Here is a 6,288-nt window from a genome sequence, read left to right as displayed (position 1 = left end):
GGTCAATCACGTAATAACCTCCCTTTTAAAGATCACCTTATTTAAATGTTAAACACATCATACCACAGAATTTTAGCTATCATAAATATGAGTTAAATTAAAATATAAAGAGATAAAAATAAAAAAATGGTAATTATATTGCCAATGCTTAGACAAATCAAACACTGCTGAATATACACGCTACACACAGGTAGCTAAAAAAACAAACAAAAAAAACAAATTAAAACACAAATATATTCATGCACTTCCAAGCAGAGTTTAGATTAGTATGCCACATTTAAAGCACAAAGCAGGTGCTTTAACAGGCTTTTGTTGCATGAGATAGAGTTCCAACATCGAGTCCTGTTTCCCTTTCAAAAGTCCACCAGGATACTTAGAACCATACATTTAATAATACAAGATGGCTAAAATTACCTTGTCACATGTTGTTCTAGCTGCTGTTTGATGACTGTATACCTAAAAGCACACACTTCAAGCAATTAACCTCATTAAAGTATTGTGTAGAACAAAACAACAGAATCCTTTCAACATTTTATTAGTAGGTTTGTCCTTTGTCTTTAAAGGAAGAGGAAACATACCGTTTCTTATCAGTAGACATCAATATAGTTCTTGAGTAATGTTTCCCAGGATGCAGGTACATGTGGGACAGTGATGCAGTTACTTTACGTTAAGTTGAAGTTGTTCTTTCTAAATGAAGTCCATTAAAAAGTAATGTTGTTGGAGAGATGGTATTGAGTGTAAAAAATACAGACTAAGCCTAGAATAGTTGCTTATGGAAGTTTTAAGGGAATTTGATTTTGACTTTCAATGACTTGACTCTATGCCTTAAAGGGATATTGTTTGTTTATTTAGTTTAATGAATACAGACCATGCATATATACAGTTACAATCATGAAATTGTAAAGTACCTAATAAAACTCCAAAAATATAAAAAAACATTAAAAATAATAAAAGCATTACTACAACCTTCTATTCCTAAAATACACTACCCACCCTACTTTCCTCAGAATATTTGCCTAATGTCACAAAATTTTACAACATAAAAAAAAAATCTTGCTAATACATTTTTTTTCATTAAATGTACCAAAACCAACAAAGTAAGAAAAGCTTCCCGTATATGAAAGCATTTTTATTATATCAAATCTAGCATTTTAGCATTCACAGCTATATTTCCTGACAGCTAATTTATAGCAGATAACCCAATCTTGTGTAAAACAGTAATTGGCCCCTTCTTAGATAACGAATTAATTGTGATTAACCACATTTTGGTTCAATTCTACGAGGAACACACAGGGTGACTACCAGACCTATAGGATAAATAAATAGCTTATAAAAGAACAGGACAATATAATGTTTCTTTGTTTCTATGTTTAATAGAAACATAGAAAAAATTATTTGTGGATTGCTACAGATCATATAAGGAACCCATCATCATCACACTATGTCAGGGCATAATGATAAAAATAAAAAATCTTTATCTCTGTTTCAATTAAGTCTTTGCTCTAAGTAAAGGATATTTATTGGTTTTCACTTTGAAATCATAAGGCAAAGTTATTGATTATTGCAGGCAGAGATCGTACCAGAGATTGTAATTCAATTAAACTAATACCGACACTATATTCCATACTACAAAAGCCTAAGAATCCAAAATCTCCTTGGATATAGCTCTTTTTGTGGTTCATATGACTTCCTTTTTGTATTTGTTGCTATTTATCACATCTCCTATAATTATAGCTTTTCATATGTCCTTGTATTGTAGTTGATCTTAGATTGTTCTGCATTGCAGCTTGGTTTGCTCTGACATGAACTGATTTAGTTAACTGAAATGTGCAACAGATTATATTCAATTCAATTCAATTCAATTCAAAAATACTTTATTAATCCCAAAGGGAAATTAAATGTTGTTGTAGCTCATTATGAGGGTTTCTTCAAAGAGCCGTTGTAGATGCTGATGGGTGTGGGCAGGAAGGATCTCCTGTAGCGCTCCGTCTTACAGCAGATCTGAAGAAGCCTCTGACTGAAGACACTGTTGTTGTAGGACAGTCTCATGAAGAGGATGCTCAGGGTTTTCCATAATGTTCTCCATTTTATGAAGAATCCGTCTTTCCACAATGATCTCCAGAGTTTCCAGAGGAGTCCCCAGAACAGAGCCAGCCTTTTTTATCAGCTTGTTGAGCTTTTTTAAGTCCCTGGTTCTGATGCTGCTTCCCCAGCAGATGATGGCAGAAGAGATCACACTTTCCACAACAGACTTATAGAAGATATGCAGCATCTTGCTGCAAACACCAAAGGACCTAAGCTTCCTCAAGAAGTACAGTCTGCTCTGTCCCTTCTTGTAGATGGCTTCACAGTTGCATTTCCACTCTAGTCTGTTGTCCAGGTGAACACCGAGGTATTTATACTCCTCCACCATCTCCACTTCTTCTCCCATGATAGAAATAGTTTTTGACTTATTCCTGTTTCTCTTAAAATCTACAATAATCTCCTTTGTTTTAGTCACGTTCAAAATGAGATGATTGTTTCCACACCATGCCACAAAGCGGTCCACCACCTTCCTGTACTCATCTTCTTGTCCATCTCTGATCCACCCCACGACTGCAGAATCATCCGAGTATTTCTGCAGATGACAGGAGTCTGTCTTGTACTGGAAGTCTGAGGTGTACAGAGTGAAAAGGAATGGTGAGAGTACAGTCCCCTGTGGTGCTCCTGTGCTGCTGACTACCTGGTTAGACTCACAACCCTTCAGTCTCACAAACTGTGGTCTGTTTGTCAGGTAGTCTTTGATCCAGGAGATTGTTGAGGCCTCCACCTGAGTATTCTGGAGTTTCTGACAAAGCAAATTAGGTTGGATTGTATTAAATGCACTGGAGAAATCAAAGAACATGATCCTCACAGTGCTGCTGGCTTTGTCCAGATGACAGTGGGTTTGTTGAAGCAGGTGTGTGATGGCATCTTCAACTCCAACTCCACATCAATAAGCAAACTGAAGGGGGTCCTGATGGTTTACTGTTTGCTTACTCAGGTGGGCCAACAGGAGTTGGCTAGGAGAAGGCTAGGACCTTCATGATGTGAGATGTTAGGGCAACAGGTCTATAGTCATTGAGGACTGATGGGTGAGTTTTCTTTGGTACCGGAACAAGACAGGAGGTCTTCCACAACACCGGAACCTTCTTCTGGGCCACGCTAAGGTTGAAGAGGTGCTGCAGAATCCCACAGAGCTGCTCTGCACAGGCCTTCAGGACTCTAGGGCTGACATGATCTGGACCTGCAGCCTTATTCGAGGCGAAGCAACTGTGGCTCAGTAGGAAGAGTAGTTGTTTTGCAATCAGAAGGTTGTGGGTTCAATTCCAGCTTCCTCCTGCCATAGGTCGATGTGCCCCTGGGCAAGGCACTTAACCTCAAGTTGCCTAGTGATCTGCGTATTGGTGTATGAATGTGTGAGTGCAATTGGGTGAATGTGGCTCTAGTGTAAAGTGCTTTGAGCAGTCTGTATGACTGGAAAAGCGCTATATAAGTTCAGTCCATTTACCATTTATTCCGATTCAGTCTCTCCAGTTGCATCTTCACTTGACTTTTTGAGATACACAGGTGGGGGAAGCAAAGGAAGCATCAGCATCTTCTGATATGGTTGAAGGCAAACATGTACAGGTCCTTCTCAAAATATTAGCATATTGTGATAAAGTTCATTATTTTCCATAATGTCATGATGAAAATTTAACATTCATATATTTTAGATTCATTGCACACTAACTGAAATATTTCAGGTCTTTTATTGTCTTAATACGGATGATTGTGGCATACAGCTCATGAAAACCCAAAATTCCTATCTCACAAAATTAGCATATTTCATCCGACCAATAAAAGAAAAGTGTTTTTAATACAAAAAACGTCAACCTTCAAATAATCATGTACAGTTATGCACTCAATACTTGGTCGGGAATCCTTTGGCAGAAATGACTGCTTCAATGCGGCGTGGCATGGAGGCAATCAGCCTGTGGCACTGCTGAGGTTTTATGGAGGCCCAGGATGCTTCGATAGCGGCCTTTAGCTCATCCAGAGTGTTGGGTCTTGAGTCTCTCAACGTTCTCTTCACAATATCCCACAGATTCTCTATGGGGTTCAGGTCAGGAGAGTTGGCAGGCCAATTGAGCACAGTGATACCATGGTCAGTAAACCATTTACCAGTGGTTTTGGCACTGTGAGCAGGTGCCAGGTCGTGCTGAAAAATGAAATCTTTATCTCCATAAAGCTTTTCAGCAGATGGAAGCATGAAGTGCTCCAAAATCTCCTGATAGCTAGCTGCATTGACCCTGCCCTTGATAAAACACAGTGGACCAACACCAGCAGCTGACACGGCACCCCAGACCATCACTGACTGTGGGTACTTGACACTGGACTTCTGGCATTTTGGCATTTCCTTCTCCCCAGTCTTCCTCCAGACTCTGGCACCTTGATTTCCGAATGACATGCAGAATTTGCTTTCATCCAAAAAAAGTACTTTGGACCACTGAGCAACAGTCCAGTGCTGCTTCTCTGTAGCCCAGGTCAGGCGCTTCTGCCGCTGTTTCTGGTTCAAAAGTGGCTTGACCTGGGGAATGCAGCACCTGTAGCCCATTTCCTGCACACACCTGTGCACGGTGGCTCTGGATGTTTCTACTCCAGACTCAGTCCACTGTTTCCGCAGGTCCCCCAAGGTCTGGAATCGGCCCTTCTCCACAATTTTCCTCACGGTCCGGTCCCCTCTTCTCGTTGTGCAGCGTTTTCTGCCACACTTTTTCCTTCCCACAGACTTCCCACTGAGGTGCCTTGATACAGCACTCTGGGAACAGCCTATTCGTTCAGAAATTTCTTTCTGTGTCTTACCCTCTTGTTTGAGGGTGTCAACAGTGGCCTTCTGGACAGCAGTTAGGTCGGCAGTCTTACCCATGATTGGGGTTTTGAGTGATGAACCAGGCTGGGAGTTTTAAAGGCCTCGGGAATCTTTTGCAGGTGTTTAGAGTTAACTCGTTGATTCAGATGATTAGGTTCATAGCTCGTTTAGAGACCCTTTTAATGATATGCTAATTTTATGAGAGAGGAATTTTGGGTTTTCATGAGCTGTATGCCACAATCATCCGTATTAAGACAATAAAAGACCTGAAATATTTCAGTTAGTGTGCAATGAATCTAAAATATATGAATGTTAAATTTTCATCATGACATTTTGGAAAATAATGAACTTTATCACAATATGCTAATATTTTGAGAAGGACCTGTACAGCCCTCTGATAGGCAGACGGTGCCAGATTTTCAAAAACATTTTTGAGTAGTTATCCAGCGTTCCTTCCTGACTGATCTCGTTCTCTGACCTTGCCTTGCCTCACGGATTTGGCCTTCCAGCCTGCCCCTTGTCTGACGGACTGGATTTTGACTCTATTTTCCGCCTCTGGTTTCATGGCTCTGCCTGCCCCTTATCTGACGCATCTAGCCCTGGAACTCGACTGTGTTTCTGTCCCTGGATTTACGACCCAGCCAAGCCACTGGTTTATTCAGCCTGAGCCCGCCTGGCTCTCAAGTCCGCCTGGAATTACTGTCAAGAGGCAGCTCTCTGTGTTCCGCTCACAACGTCAGCTGATTCCCCTGAGGATTTGGATCAGTTGGCAATCCGACTTCGGTCTATTGGGTTCTTCCTCATTAACTGTCTGGATCACATCCTCTTCTGGATTCTGCACCTCATTCCCAGACTGAGAAGGTTAGTGGCTTATCTAACTCTTGCAAGTCCTGAGTTTTATTCAGCCACTAACTCGTCTCTCTGTCCTCAGTGATTCGTGGAAGCTGACTGCTGCTCTCCTGCTATCTGACCCTGAGTTACTGAATAAACCTTTTAACTTTTCACTTTGTGTTTGGCGGAATTTGGGTTCTCTGCCTCAGGCCGTGATAGTAAAATCTGGCCAAAAGATGGACCCATCGCCAGCACAGCAGTGGCGCGCTAATGTTGATCATGCTATTGGCCGTCTAGATTTCGGCATGGGGGAAATAATTTCTCCTGCCATGACTCCTCCCTCCACGCAAGCGCCCTCACAGCCTGTTTCCCCCAGAGTTTCTGATCTGGTAAGAGAGCCTAGACTCATGCCTCCTGAGCTGTTTAAGGGAGATCCTGACCAGTGCCGTGCTTTTCTTACTCAGTGTGAGATTCATTTGAGCTTCAGCCTTCTTCGTTCCCTTCTAAGCGTTTGTTATTTCCCTGCTATCTGGAAAGGCTAAGCAATGGGGCACTGCAGAGTGGCAGAATGGTTCGGTCACGTGTGC

Source organism: Girardinichthys multiradiatus, chromosome 15 (assembly GCF_021462225.1).
Source record: "Girardinichthys multiradiatus isolate DD_20200921_A chromosome 15, DD_fGirMul_XY1, whole genome shotgun sequence".
NCBI lineage: Eukaryota > Metazoa > Chordata > Actinopteri > Cyprinodontiformes > Goodeidae > Girardinichthys > Girardinichthys multiradiatus.
The sequence above is the reverse complement of the archived record's forward strand: the minus strand, read 5'-3'. Positions refer to the sequence as shown.